At 39.8% G+C, this 15,540-nt stretch overlaps 1 protein-coding gene and 2 non-coding genes across 4 annotated transcripts in view; all 3 read left to right on the forward strand.

Annotated features, from left to right (window-relative positions):
- LOC124165145 (AF4/FMR2 family member lilli-like) overlaps positions 1-15,540 on the forward strand; it is a 457,820-nt gene that overhangs the window by 397,456 nt on the left and 44,824 nt on the right. The gene's annotated exons all lie outside the window — the stretch shown is intronic.
- On the forward strand, positions 2,782-2,853 carry Trnaa-ggc. The gene has a single exon. It is a non-coding gene; the product is annotated as a tRNA-Ala (tRNA).
- Positions 3,102-3,173, forward strand: Trnaa-ggc. The gene has a single exon. It is a non-coding gene; the product is annotated as a tRNA-Ala (tRNA).

A 15,540-nucleotide genomic window follows, 5' to 3' on the forward strand; every position in this document is an offset into this window, starting at 1 on the left:
GACGATTGTCTTCATCAGGTCATCACGTCAACGCATCATGTCATATATTTACGCATTTATAATGAAAGTTGCATTTTGAACAGTCTCACTTGAAATTAGAGGGAGGGGGTCGAGCCGAATCTCACGAGATATTACTAAGAGGGGAGTAGGGGTCATAAAATCACCTCACGTAATTAATGGATACCTCCTTATGCCCACATGTAACGTGTTCAACTTTACTCTGTGCAAGTTACCATTGCTACCGTAGAACTTTTTCTCAGGAAAAAAAAACAAATTTTTTTTCAATCCATCCGGATGAGGGTTATGTAGGCAGACAAGCCTCGGCAATCAGATAGTGTTGGAGATAACCCGCCTAAAAAATCTTTTTTTTATTAATTCATTCCTCTCTCCTCCACTTTCGAAGCATGTTCCTGACGGTATGATTTCCCATACGAGAGAGATCCCTTCAGCGGGATGAATGGCCCGAGGGAGGCGGGAGGGGACTATAAAGAACAGGTAACCTGTCTCTAGTTACACGGCTTGATGGCCAGGATCTTATCGGAAACCACTCCTTTTCGGAGGACCGCGGGAGAGAGTTGTATAACAGTCCCTTTCACTGCTTCACAGCAAGCGGGTCTGCTGGTGTGTGGTTGGGGGCTGGGGGTTCCCCGAAAAGCACTTCAGCACCCCCCAAACAGACGAGTTCTTTCGTTCGTCCCATCTCACACTCACTAAAACCTCTTTCCAAGGATGACTCAACCTCCTGGATCACCACCCTCCCGGGACACCCTAAACTCCGTGCGCACTACTATGAGGTCCATTCAATCGGTGTCCTATTGTCGGTGGAGCCTTATTTCCTGGACCCGCCCCCTTGTTGAAGGAACCGTCCTCTCCCCCTTTCCACAGATCTTAGAGCACTTGGCGTTTTGAGGATTCTCCCACGCATGTCTGGAAGACGTTTGAGGCGGGACCTCGATGTTCAACGGTCCTCCAGGAGCGAGATCTTTTCGAGGTGGTGTCTGATTTCAACCCTTCACAAACGGGAAGGTAAAAAGGCCGAGAGAGTCGGTGGTGCATTGGTGATAATGCATACCTTTTGGCAGCATGGGGGGAAGGGTGAAGGTGTTGTGGTTCGTGTCTTCCTTGGTCGGTGTGCAAAGGAGTGCATAACGGTCCTTTTTAAATAACGTCTTAATCGGAGTCTCTCTAATATGTTCCTGGGAATCCCAACATGACATCTTAGCATGCATTGATCGATCATGACTAAAAGGCATTCTGATAATTCCCTCTAAATTCCTTCTATAAAAGCTTCTTTTGTCTAGTCCAAACTTCTGATATCTTCCGAAGTAAAGCATGACATTCATAGTCTCGAGTTTAAAATATTTTTAGTAAAGATATTAAGTAAACAGTGTGTATTGGAAAAAATATTCACTGTCCTCTGAACAGTCAGGTGGTTTAAAGATCTTGTGAGTAATCGGAATGATAGCACAGTCACTATAGAACCCTCATTCTGTTAATATAATCTTCATCCCCGTGAAGGTAACGTTTTTCGTTTTATTTGAGACCTTTTGCGTGTCACGGGATAATATGTTGAAGGCATGAGTCGGGCAAGGGCGGTTTTCCCAATGATTTATTTGAAAATTCATAAATGAAGTTAAAGCTTCGATTTTATTTTTTATGCAATTCTTAAAATGTTTTTTATGAGTCTTTATGAAAAAGTTGTTGGTAAAAATGCATTTTTTAAATGTATGTTTCTAAAAAACTTTAGTTTTCTGACGAATGAAATGTCATAATATATTTGTGCCCCGCGAAAGAGTGGATGCGATTGCCCCCCACTTTCGGTGCTCAAACTGTTTTGGCCAGCGGTCTCGTCCGGCGGAGGATGGGCGGGGAAATTGCGGGAAGCCAACTGACACACCCCACGTCACTCATTGCGGGGGTTCCATGATTCAGCTAACAGATGGTTTCGATTGCTATTATCCTTCCATAGTTTTGACCACCTACAATAAGATTGTTTTTGACGTCGCCGTAGGCAATCGTTCGACCATTTACTATCCTTGACCGTTGGCACAGAGGCTTCTAATGCTTATTCAATCGTATACTCAATGAATCACCATTGATCTATCGATTTATGGTATTTGTTTGATGATTAATTGATTTACGTCGGCTGGTGGAAGTTAATGCAGCCAATCGTTCCAGGAAATGATCGTTTCACTGTACTTGGGAAATCAAGTGATAAAAATTGATGGTTCATTGAGAACGAAAACTAAAAATGACTTCGAAAAAGTAATTATTCTCGTAGTCCACATTAGTAATGGCCATCTGAGGTCCAAGATTTAAGTAGGCTCTGTGGTGGTATATTTATCTATATAAACTGACGTCTGTAATCTCGTCAACGATTCCTTAATCAGTGATCTAAGTTTGTATTTTTCCAACTACGATTAGTACTTGAGGGGAAGAAAATAAATTAATCGAAAATCGATAAATATCTGCAATAAACGATCATCAGTGACGCGTAAAATCGACGGAAACGGGTCGATTTCTAAATAATTCTTACGCAGGTGTATTATAATTATACATATAGAACTTGTTTGCATACAATTCAAAATCCTTGAAAAACAGCTTAGAATCCCGCGATCATTTTTTTCGTCCCTCAGAATGGTTCCATGATTCCAACGTTCAATACGTTTTCACGGATCGCTCGAACTATCATTTTCTGAATCGCACGGCCTTCGACATTCCATTGTTCCATCATTTAAATTTTTTTAAACAAACCCATCCCGAAGTTCGCTCTGAGAAGATGGCTTGGTGGTGTAACTGGTAGCACGCCTGACCGGCAATCGGGAGATCCGGGTTCGAATCCCGGCTAAGTCAAATATTTTTTCACGGCGAACTTCATCCTTTGGTGTATTTAACTTTGCACCCGTGCGCGTGACTGCGTACAAAGTCACTTATTCCTTCAGTGCTTTGAAAATCGTCGCCGCAGACCAGCGGAAAATAAGGGTTTTTCTCCCCGACAGTGGCTTAGTAAGCACGACCCTCGCCACATGTGCCACAGTGTGGACTTGTGACGTCAACATCTTGTTTGGTAAAACCCATCCCGAAGTTCGCTCTGAGAAGATGGCTTGGTGGTGTAACTGGTAGCACGCCTGACCGGCAATCGGGAGATCCGGGTTCGAATCCCGGCTAAGTCAAATATTTTTTCACGGCGAACTTCATCCTTTGGTGTATTTAACTTTGCACCCGTGCGCGTGACTGCGTACAAAGTCACTTGTTCCTTCAGTGCTTTGAAAATGTCATTCAATTATAAGCCGAGCGTGGTGTTACAATCGCCTTTTGCGGCCTTGCATTCTGATTGGCTGAAGAGCGGTACCAGCGATGGTTTCAGCGATAGAAAAAGGAATTTCTATCCACGAGAAACGGTTATTTTTTTCATCCATCGCTGGAGCGCTCCCTCCAAAGGGATGGAAAAAAATTTTATCGTGTAATTCAGGCTAAACTGGTCGTTTCCAAGTAGGCTTCCGCGGATATGATGACGGTAGACAGCGATTCTTCCGGGTTTCCTTCCGCCTTTATCCATTTTACTTGAAAATATTTCGTCAGCGCTCCAGTTGGCTTCCTCAGGCCCACCGAAGTGTCGATGCTGATTTTTTTTCAAATTCCAAAAGGGTTTCTTTCCATACTGTAAGTTTTACATGAATATTTACATAGTGAGGTAGAGTATTATAATACATATATACAATAGGTCCCCGTTATAGGAATATTTCCTCTTCAGGGCATGTCATAATTTGTTATTATTTATACATTGTTTGTGAGCATGTAGCAGATACGGCAAAAATAAAAAATCTGGAACTCTTTTCTTCCGGGATTGTCCGACATTCGTCCGAGACGTGAGGGAAACCGGCAAAACCCCACGTAGACCGCCGAGTAATATTGGTGTTGTGGCTGGTGGTGGTGATGTTCTCGCGGTGCTGTTAGTCGCTGTTATCTCGGTGTCCTTGGATTGCTGGTGCGTCCGGTATTGGATTAATGGCTGTAGTGCTGCAATGTCAGAGTGTGAATTAATGCTCATCACATTATCGAAATTTGGCCGTCTTTATATACACGCTGTTTGGAGAATTTTGTGGAGGTGTTCCCTGATTGGTCGGCGTCTTTGAAGACCCTGTTCCACGCGCTGGCGAGAGTCTAGCCGTCTTCACGGTTGAAGTTCATGGGTGTTATGGCATTTTAAAAGCTTCCCTGATGATCTTGATCTGACTTGGGTAGTAGCGCTCTTCTTTATTCGGGTGGTAGCGGCCTTTAAATCATAAGAGAGGCAATTGAAATCGTCAAAACTCCCAAGAACTTCAACCATGAAGACGGGTACACTCTCGCTGGTGCGTGGAAACGGATCTTCAAAAGATCTCGGCCAATCAGAAAACTCGGAAGAATCGATACCAACCGACTTTGACTGATCGTTACTTTCCACAGAGACTAAATTACCTGACTCACAGTGGTTACGGTTCTTCGCGCCTAATTTGTCATGGTTAAATATTTAGATCTCTATCGTCAAAGTCGAACTATCGCATTATAATTCAATCGATATTCGATGGCGATAACCGCCTATCGAACCGGTCTACTTCCGGGTCCCGGCCCGTTAAAGCCGCACTGCCTGTTATGCTGTCCTCGTATTTCCCCACCCCATGCCGTGCAACCCCCTCAAACCCCACCCCACCCTCCTGTCCCATGAGACACCTTCCCCTGAAGCCGCAGCTGCCCGCATACAGGGGACCCTGGCTTCAATCGGAAGCTACCTTCCTCGTAATACACCCCTCAGTCACTCCCCCCCTCCAATCTCATCCTATTGTCTGTTCAACTCCCCTTTCCCCCGGAAACCCCTGGCCCAACCCACTGCAAACCCCATTGACTCGATCGCGAATACTACCTACTACAGCCACCACCAACACTACAGCAAGCCTCCCTTTCCCCACTGTTCCTGTCACCCTTTCGCCATTGAAGGCACTCATCGCGTCCATTGTCAACCGGTGGAGAGTTTGAAAGGCATTTCTTTTTTTGGTGGGGGTTAGTTTTGGGTGACGGCCCGTGCAGACCCATCCCTGTAGGGTATATGAGTGTATCTCGAAGATTCGGATTTGGTTCGGAAGGGTGAAAGAGGATATGTATAATATGTGGACGGGTGTGGAACTTTGTTGGGGTACGCGACTATTTGAATGGGTGCTGGGTTGGATTTGAATTTTTGGGGAACGAGTGTGTACGAAAAAAAATGCAATGAAAGAGCGGTACGTGTCGGATGAAGGTGGCTTTGGTTCGGGAAAGGTTTGAGAGGGAAATTTTGGAGGGGCTGGTTTTATGTTTCCGATGTGTAAGAGGGTGCCGGTAAGGGGTTGTGGAGGTGATATAATCCGTCGATTATAAGTATTAGGCATTGTAACGAGGAGGAGTTGCCGCGATACCGACATTACGGGCACAACAAGCGCTTATAATCGCCACAATGTATCTTACTAAATGACGAATGCGCGTGTTCCAGGGCCTCGCGCGGTTACACCTTCATCTTTTCGTCCCCCGCGGTGAAGATAACACTCATAGCGGTCGATTGCAATCGACGGCGGTGCTCCATTGTGACTCCATACTTGCAGAAGGATCTCGGGAATATCACTAACCTATTACCGACAAAAACGTTTTTGCTAATTGATGTCGTGAATTCTACAAGAGTATACTTGTCCATTGGGCATTTTTTTTCAAGACAGACCTGTTTATCTTCCAAGCTGCCGAATTCATCAGTTTTCCCTAATAATAGATACGTTACTATATTTACTCTTCTTTCATGAAAAAAAATTACAACACTAGCTCTCGTAGTCCCTATAGTAATGCTAGGAGTTATGTGAATTATAGCCCTCCCGTTTCCAATTAATGAAAAAATGTGAAAATATTTATAACCTTCGACTCAAATATGCAAATGTAGATGGAATTCGAAGCCTCAGAATCTCTTCAAAATGTCATTTTAAGATGCATAGTTGGCAAAATCACATGAGGTGCATTCGTATAACCCTCATACAAATAACCCTTATGTAAATCATCTGATACTTTCTATATTGCATTTCTTGGTATTTTTCTGGCAGTGCGGTCTTTTAGGCACTAATGTCATGATATAGTTCAAAATTTCAGGCGACTTCCTTGCTTTCTTCCGACGTATTTATTATTAAATGATTAAATAAAGCCATTTTCATTTATATAGCTAAATTCATATCTATACAACGTAAAAATCGTCAAAATTCTTAGCTAAGTGAAGGAAGGAAGTAACTGCTACTTCATTACTGGAATAATGCCAATACATATGGAAAAACAAGAAAAATCAATGAAGATTTTCTTAGTGTCAGCCCCTCTACTGCAACTTCAAGCAGCTAATTCAATGTTGAATGAAATTTTATTTCTCTGCTTTAGAAACTCCCCCGTTAATACTAAAGATACTGTTTCATAAAGAATCGTTAAAAATGTTTTAATGACACTTTATGACTCGCGAACGGTTTTGTAAGGTTGTTTATGTCTCCTCGGTGTCGACTCATTGCAGCGATTAGATAACATTTAGAGCTATTTATGTACGTCCCAGTTTCTTGGCTGAAGTTCAATGTTTCAATAAGTATCCCCTCGTAACGGAAGAGTCCCGAGTCCGCGGCTGATTTCTGCATTTAGTCAAGACCAATCTAGAGAAAAGCAATCAGTGAAATATTATCTCTTGGTTTCCTCCTATCAATTAAATATTGCTGTTTTTAGGTTTGTTTAGCGTTCGCTATGAATCAATAAATTGGAAGTAAGGAAATAAAACTTTGTAAGGTTCACTGTTATTTAACTATGGGCACGACCCGGGTTTCGTAACTTGGTTACATCCTCAGGTGACTGATCTTGCATGCATCACACATTTATACACAAAGTACACAAGTACACTTGTGCCCATAATTAAATAACAGTGAACCTTACAAAGTTTTATTTCCTTACTTCCAGTATGGAGAGGTTTCACAAACTAAAGCCTGAAGTTATTAGTTAAATCAATAAATTGCTTGGTATTTGTGGTCACGTGCCTGTTCCCAAAGTTACAGAATTTTTCTTATCCAATTTCAAGGATTTATTGGAAATACGATAATGCTTTTAGAAGGAGGTAGATGGGAAAAATAATTCAGTAAATGAAAAGGAGACTTCGTTTATTTCCACTTATTTATTTTGTCCGTACGACATGTTTCGAACCATAGAGGTCATTATCAAGTACAAATACAAATTAAATGACCTCTATGGTTCGAAACATGTCGTACGGACAAAATAAATAAGTGGAAATAAACGAAGTCTCCTTTTCATTTTCGAGTTTTAACTTCCACATAGTTGAGCCTAATTTAATTGAACGATTAATTCAGTAAATTTCACAAGAATTTTATTGTTTACTCATTAGTTTATTTTATTGAATTTCAATGCTCATTTATTACTGGTCTAACCGCTAACGGATTTTATGTATTGGTGAAGCAAACGAACAAAATGTAGCTAGTTTGGCTCTTCAAGACGAACAATTACAGGACAAAAATGCACCCTGAACCAAAGACTAGCCTATCTAATCACCTTGTTGCGTACAAATCCTTTCTTATCGGAATAAAAATGTTGCAAATATACTCTCTCAATACTTCCGGGATATAGTATTAAGGCTTAATAATAGTAAAATCAAGATAGTTATGTCCATAACTCTATAATAATGAGTAGTGCTGTTTTGACTAAAAATATGGAAAGGAATCCATTGGAAGTAGGTTATCTATCGAGAGTTCCCAATTCATTTTTAAATTGCGAATGTATTCCATTGAATCAGTGCCAGAAAAGAATCAGATAGTGGCATTCGTTCTCTCTACAAAGTTATTTATTTCTGGGGAAAATGTTTTATCGAACTCTTTGTGACAGCTTCCCTCAGTGAAATACGTGTTCGAAGTGACAGGAAAAAACTTTTAAGGTCTCTAAAAGGCACACCTTTTCTCCATGACCCGTTCATACATGTCTGAATGGGTATGCATTTTGTTTGAGACATCTTATTTTTTTTATCGGAGCTTGCGTTGGCGAAAAATCAATCCCCTACTACTTTTATTTTCGGCTCATTGTCTTGGCAAGAGATTCAGGGGGGAAATGAATCGTTGGATGGGAGAAAAATAAAAGAACTCGGAGGCAGCGAGCGGGTTATCTAAACCGCTCAAATGCAAAGGCTGGCGTGTTACGAAGAGGAAATCCCATAAGGGTGAAGGGGGAAGGTTGACGTATTTTTCGGATTTTTTCCTCCACCTCTCGGGGGATATATTCAGCTTGCCTCTGCAGATTTTGCGTCTCCCGAGCCGGCAATCTCCGCTTCGATCTCTGAAGAGGGCCACGGGCAAAGGCTTCTAGGGTTCTAAAGAGATGCATGCTTGCATTGGAAGAGACGGTTGAGCGTGCTATTAATAGAGGGAACAGTGACGAAAAAACGTGCAAAAAAATGCAAATTTTCGTGTTTTGACCCTGTTCCACCAGGTTTTTTATATCTGAAAAAAGTAATGCTATGCTACTTAAGGGAGACTACGTTAATAATTTTTAAAGTATCGAACTTTTCTGTTTAAAAAATGAATGGAATATTTTAAAAAATTAGGTAAAGATTAAAATTTCCGCAGAAATATTTTGAAAATAAATATCATAATTTTAGACCTTTTCTCTGTTTATATCCTAAAAAAGTTCACGTTAAAAATATAAATGGAGGAGACGTTATAAAACGAAAAATCATTCTTCATTTTTTGCTGATGATATTTTTAAGTGGTAAGGCCCGGACCTTTGTGGAAAATCCAATTGTTTTGTATTCTTTGAGTGTGTATTTTTCATTTTCAAAACATCCGGGGGTACGTTTCACCGTCTTGACCTGCTATACCGTTAGCGCCGTGTATCCTAATATCTCAGTGTAAAATAAAAGTAAAGACGTTTGAAGGAAAGATATCGCTGGAATCGTTAATAATTCGGAGTCCGTGTCGTACTGTATCACTTCTTTGTAACTTTAGAGTGCGACATGCTGATAAAAAGGAAGTCTTTTTTTAATTCCGTGTGTACGTTTACATAAAAACAATACCCGACTGGGAGTCTTATCGCATCGTGACCCACATTTAAGAATCGATATCCTTCGAGGAAATTGGCTGTTCTTCCATTCTCATGTTTTTCCATGACTTGATGAAAGCAAAATAAATGTTTACCCTCTGTGCTTCAGCCAAGATAAATTTCGCTGTGTGTACCTACAATCTTTTTAGCTCTTTTGTGAGCTCTGGGCTATGCATCGAAAGAAACATGTAGTGGACTTAAGTATGAAGTGTAAATGTTGCAATTCTCTGATAATATACTCAAAAATGCCACTACATCTGGACTGACGCATTAATCAGTATTTCAGTTCACAGCTGTCGTATTATCAGGCATGTGATTCATATATTTAACTACACGCCTCAATGGCTGATTAAAATTTGTCATTTTCCAGAAGATGATTTATTTTTAGCTATCTGATAGTGCAGTGTCTTGCTAGGTGAATCGTGAATACAATATTCTACCATACCAATAATTATTATACAATTGAAGTTATTTATAATAAAACCAGATTATTAATAAACCAGACAAAACCAGTTACTTTGTTAAGTTAGTCTCCGATTTATTGAATATCCTCTTCACTTTGTAATGAAAGTTTTTTCCCTGGGAACGGGATGATGTAACTCGATTTTATGGTAAATAGCTAATAACAGTATTGCCGTCTCCAAAAAAATGGATGTTTTTTCATGAACTACTTTTCGGGAAGATTGAATTGGAGAGGGATTCCTTAGTACCATCTACTAATGCGTCACTATCTTAGTAAATATTTTGGTTGGGTTTTTGTACCCACCGACCACCTCCTCTCGATATGGAATTAGTGGACAGTGATTTTGGGATATTCTGATTATAAGTCAGGTACTCTCTGTGATTTTTCGGCTAAATGTGGCTAAGTGTTAAAAAATATTAGTGCGTTGCATTTTAAAGTAAATTTAAAAAATAAAATAACCTATTTAAGTTATTTCAGTGTGGTTCAATCGCCCAGAAACCCTTCAGCAAATGACTTTTAGCGCGGTATTTTTGTCTACATAAGACCACCCTTCTTGCCATGGACCAGATTGTGATCCTTCGTTGAAACGTCAAAGTTTAGTGCGTAGTTTGCTCTAAGCCTCGGAAGTCTCCGTCGCCTCGTAGTTAAGCTAGTATACTATGTGGCTTTTGATCATGCATTCTCATTTTTTTAAATCACCCAAACCAATACCGGTTTCGATAAATCTAACCATCGAAAAGGTGTAGAAAAAAATGGATCGGGTTGAGCGGGCGGAGAAATGGGGGAGTTAGAGGCCCAATGTTAAAGCTCAACTTTTCCACGCTTTACTCGCAATAAAGCGCTTGAACGGGCGTGTGATAATCCCTTTTTTCCCCGTGAAAGGGAAGCCGCTTCGCTCCCCTTTCGGGTCGCTTTGGTTCCCCCTTTTAGAAAGAAGACTGCTGCTTGGGATGGGTGAAGGGCGTGTGTGTGCTGCAGCACCCATGCTGTCTCTTCCGCGCCGCTAACGCGCATGGCGACCTTCGTTGGTTGCGATCGTTAACGGAAAAAAAGGTGCCATCCGAAATAGCGCCCAAAACGTCGAACATTTTAGTTCCTGAAATTGAAAAGTTATTTATTTCCATACCACCGAAAACAGCTTCATACGGCCTTTAACATCGGGGTTATTAACAATTAAACGTACACAAACAACCATGCCCTGGATACGGGTAACTTACCCAGGCGGGACTCGAACCCGCGACCTCCTGTTCTTCAGGCGAGGACTCTATCCAACCGCCAACGAGGCCGGCAAAAGAATCATAAAGGTAAAGAAATGTTTTTTTATTCTTGAACCTTCGGTACACTAACAATAAAAATATACAAAGGTATACATTCGTATCAGAGCTCGAGTACGCAGTAAAATTGGATACATACAATCAATGAAATAATAGTGGAACCAGAAAATATTGGCAATATAAAATTTTTTCTTGTACAGAATATATTTTAAAGAAATTAGTGATTTGCAGTTTTTGATAAGTTCAGGAGAAATATTCCATATCGTTGTCCCAACAACAGAAAAGGATTTTTTAATGTAACGGTTCGATGTAGTGGGACAATTGAAAAATCTGATGACATTCGAGTTGCAACATTTCGATTTTTGTCTATAGACTGAAAATCACGGGGAATACATAGAGGGAGTGGCGTAGGCACGGGGGAGGGGGAGTTTTTCGGGTCACAACCCCCGTCCCCCCATGGCGCTTTTATAAAAGAGGCCCCAAAAGCCCCAAAAGCGATTAAGATCACCTCAATGAATAATTTAATAAATACTCGCTCAAAATGACAGTTTTTGAGTCCTAAAAATCACATTTTCTGCATCACAAATCCCAAAATTTTCTAGGGGAGAACCCCCCCCTGGGGTGTTTTACATACACGCCGGAAGGGCCCCGAAATCTCCGGTAACCCCCCCTCCCCCCCATTTAAAAATCTTGGTTACTTAATGGAGGAGACCCAATTCGATTCCTGTAATGTTTGATTTTTGTTGCCACTATGGTCGCTATTTAATCGGATCGATTCGATTGTTGACGAGTTCAGTTTGTGGATATTCGTCTGTAGTGATGATACAACAAGCTGTAGTCATTTTCCACAAAAATGTTTTGCATGGAAAAATTGTTTGGAAAATTAATGCAACTTTTTGCGTCATTACTATCTAATCGGTTTTCAAAAATATCTCTAATATATTTTGCAGTATAGAATTTGAAAGACGGAATGATCTTATACGCCTTATTGAGACATGATGGCCTGATGAAGGCAGTCTTCCAGGGACTAGAATATGGCATGAACGGAATGGAAGACATTGCACAAAATATATGGAACAGGTAAAGAAAGGATATGAAAAGGAATAAATACGTAAGCGTGAAAAGATAAGATGAGAAGAGAGTTGAATGGAAAGTTGCGTCCAAACAATCTTAGGATTTTTGAACATTGATGACGATTTAAAACTCGAAAGAATAAGATTGAATAGTAATGAATTTGATAAATCGCATCTTGAGGAATATAAATTTTGGTTGACAGCCCTGCTTATAGCGGATTTCTCCTCCGTAATATCCGGATCGTTTTGCCTCCCAGTGACGCGAGCGGCGACATCTGTCAACCCATTTAAATGCGGGATGGGTGACGACTCATCTATGACATTAATGCTCTTTTGTGATGTTGGTGGTGAAAATTTAAGCGAGTTTGTACCAGCGGCTTGGGAGTAACCTCTCCTCGTCGAAGGCTAAATGTTTTGCTGCACATATTTCTCTATGAGACCTTCAATCTGACATCACCCGCATCTTGTCGCCATTCGGCTCCTTATTTACGCTTCAGACCTTTGTGCGTGACTGGGTTCCGACATTTTTAAGTTTACTGGCCAGAGTAAACGTGAATACTAGTATATTAGCCTATTTATTCTGGTTGCACAATTTTTTTGTAACCACTTTTTTTCCCAAGAGATTTATTATATTCATCTGAATGTTGTGGTAGAGATTTTTACATTGAAAGGGAAAAAAACTGTCTAATTGTTTATTAACTCGCTCAGAATGGTTGATTAAAAGTTCTAATGGTGTGATAGACAGTTGCGGCATCGTGTTCAGTAATTATAATTCTCTCGTTAATGTATGCGTGATTCGGAGTGTGCACGCTTGTTGCAGAAAATACGTTGATTTCATAAAAATTCAATTTGTTTTCATGATAGAGGTTGAAAATTTTTTAAGTTCAACACATACCCTCATTCAAGTATTTACTTAATTGAAACATAATAATTTCATGAATAATTTCATTTTTCCATACAAAGGGATAGCCAGGAATTTCCTTCGAGGGGTCCAAAACCAGGGGGAAATTTTTTTAAAAACAGGGTACTAAGTAGAGGGTTTTAAACTAATTTAACCACTTTTCTTACTAGAAAAAACTTCTTTTGTCAAAGAAATATTTTGTAAATTAATGATTTTTCAATATTTTTGCTTTCTTTTACAAAGGTGAGTAAGTTGTGTTCCGGCCCCCCCGGACATCCCCCTCGCCACGCCACTTGGTGCATATTTTTTGTTTTTATTCTTGAAGAACGTGTTTTAAATCATCTCTAGCTTCAATTTTTATTTCGACGGATCGAACTTTTTCCGCGCCGCTTGGCTCAGCGAATTTCACGTTGATGAAAGGAAAAACTCATTTCAAATATATGTTTTATTTAAGAAAAATCTTACATGCCTCTGCATATTTGATTTCAATTTCGATTTATTTGTATCCTGTGATGCACTTCTGTAGATCCATACCATCCCAACAGTACCGCACGTGTTCATTTAATCTTTATTTCATGTGGAAGGTAATGTAGCTGGATCAATGGTGTACATTAGTCGTCCTCTCTTCTATCCCATTGGTAAAGTGTCCCCTCTTCCCAATGGAGCGCGGATGTGGCTATAGGGTCCATCCGAGTTCTTTTCACTCTCAGGTCCAGTTTATATCTTTTTTTTTTCGTTTTCCCCTCACAGGATGGCCCTTTTCCTCGACGCTCTTTTCCAACGAATCTGAGGTTTTCCTCTCTTTTCGTTTTTTTCCCCCCACTTCACGGTTGATTGAGACCAAGTTTGCCGAACGTGTTAGTTATTGAGGTGGTTGAGTCGGGAGTGGTGGGTTTTAGAGAGAGATGGGTCTTTCGGCTCGTGTGATACTCGTGCTAGGAGGCGTTGTAGAAGATGAGGGGGGGGGGGTGTTTGTTTGTTCCCGGAAAGACTTGAGAAGATTGCTCGGTGAGAGCGTTAGAGGCACGAATTGAAAAACGGAAGAGCGTGGGTGTGGAGAGAACCTGAGGATGTATCGTAGTAAAATGGAAATAGCAATTTTTCACATCGATGACTGGAATAAATAATTTAATATGTGTTTTATTCAAGAAAATATATTGCATATTCGTGCATCACTCCAAGGGCGTACCCAGAATTACAACTAGGGGGGGGGGGGCAAGAAATGGTTGTTCAAGTTGTAACATTTAAGTATGGAAAAGATGAATAAAACTAGCATTTTAAGAGAACCATAACAGCGTTTCATTAGTTTTTAAAATTAGTTACTAGAAAATTTTTTTATATACATACGTAATACTAATATCATTTTTTCGTGAATTTAAAGAAAATTTGTTGAAAACTTTCGTGCCAATCCAGTTCTGATTTTCCTTATAGACTTGTGCGAATTTTGCTTATAGGGGGGGGGGGGAGCGGAGCTGCCCCCTCCTTCCCCTCGCTGGGTACGCTCTTGCATCACTCGCAATGTATCGTCATAAAACCGAAACTTGCTGCTTCGCTTGTATGCATTTTGAAATTTATTTCCAATTGTTAGTGGGCATTTTATTAGTGTTTTGTTTCCGTCGCTGATGCACGTTTAAAATTGACATCCCATGACTTTTTTATCACCTCATTGCTTTCTCAAAAATGGAAGTTGAAAGCTCTTTGTCACAGTTCGTTCCGATCTGATTTTTATGTTTTCCAAAGAATTCCATTTCTAACTTTATTCAGGGTACCGATGTTGACTATAGTTCGTATTATTATTATTATTATTATTATATAGTACAAGTTACAAGTTGGCTATTTGCCAGGTGGTAACAGGTTATACAAAATAAAAAGAAAAACAAAAATATAGCAAATGAGAAATACATTACCAAAATGAAACTGGAAAGTATTAAAATTCAGTGATATTAATTTTCCAATATTAATCCTCTACACCTCTTTTTGAAAATCCTTACGTTGTTAGGGTGTGGATCTCTGACGGCATATTAAGGGGTATTATTAAATAATTTTATGATTTGGCTAATTTTTTGGTTTAATTTTCGTCCAAAACTCTGCTTTGAAATCGGCACTGAATTCAATGGGGTTGTAAACTGAATTTTTGTTTAATTGAAAATTTTCTATCAGACTATCGAGCCTATCTGGTATTGACTACTGTTAGTCAAGGCAGTGAAAGCGGTGGAAAATGGAATTGTAGGTCAGTTTCGTGTAAGGAAAGGTTTCATCTCTTTTTGATGTAATTGAAATATTAAATACTCTATGTACCCGTTTTACTCGTATTAATATGAAGCAAGGCTCGAAGGCCATTAGGTTGAAAATTTACCATGCTGAAAGGTTATAGAAATGGAATTTAATTTTCGGACAAAAATATTTTCTCTGAATCAAGATAAAATTACATCAATGCCATAGTTTAATCAATTCAAATTATGGTCTACTGCTTGGCATATTAAGCAATTTCTTATATGTTGAACTACGATTTTAATTTTGTGACTTTTTGGGTCATCGTGGATAGTAAATTCTCTATTTGAAACTGCATACATATATTTTCTTTCAAATTTGTGCCACGTGTGTTTGCGAATCCAATTTATTTCAGATAGTCATATTTCATGAATATCCGAGAGTACGGACGTATTCACACGATCCGGTAACGGGCAAAGTAAAGTACTCATATTTTAAGGG

Source organism: Ischnura elegans, chromosome 9 (assembly GCF_921293095.1).
Source record: "Ischnura elegans chromosome 9, ioIscEleg1.1, whole genome shotgun sequence".
Lineage (NCBI taxonomy): Eukaryota > Metazoa > Arthropoda > Insecta > Odonata > Coenagrionidae > Ischnura > Ischnura elegans.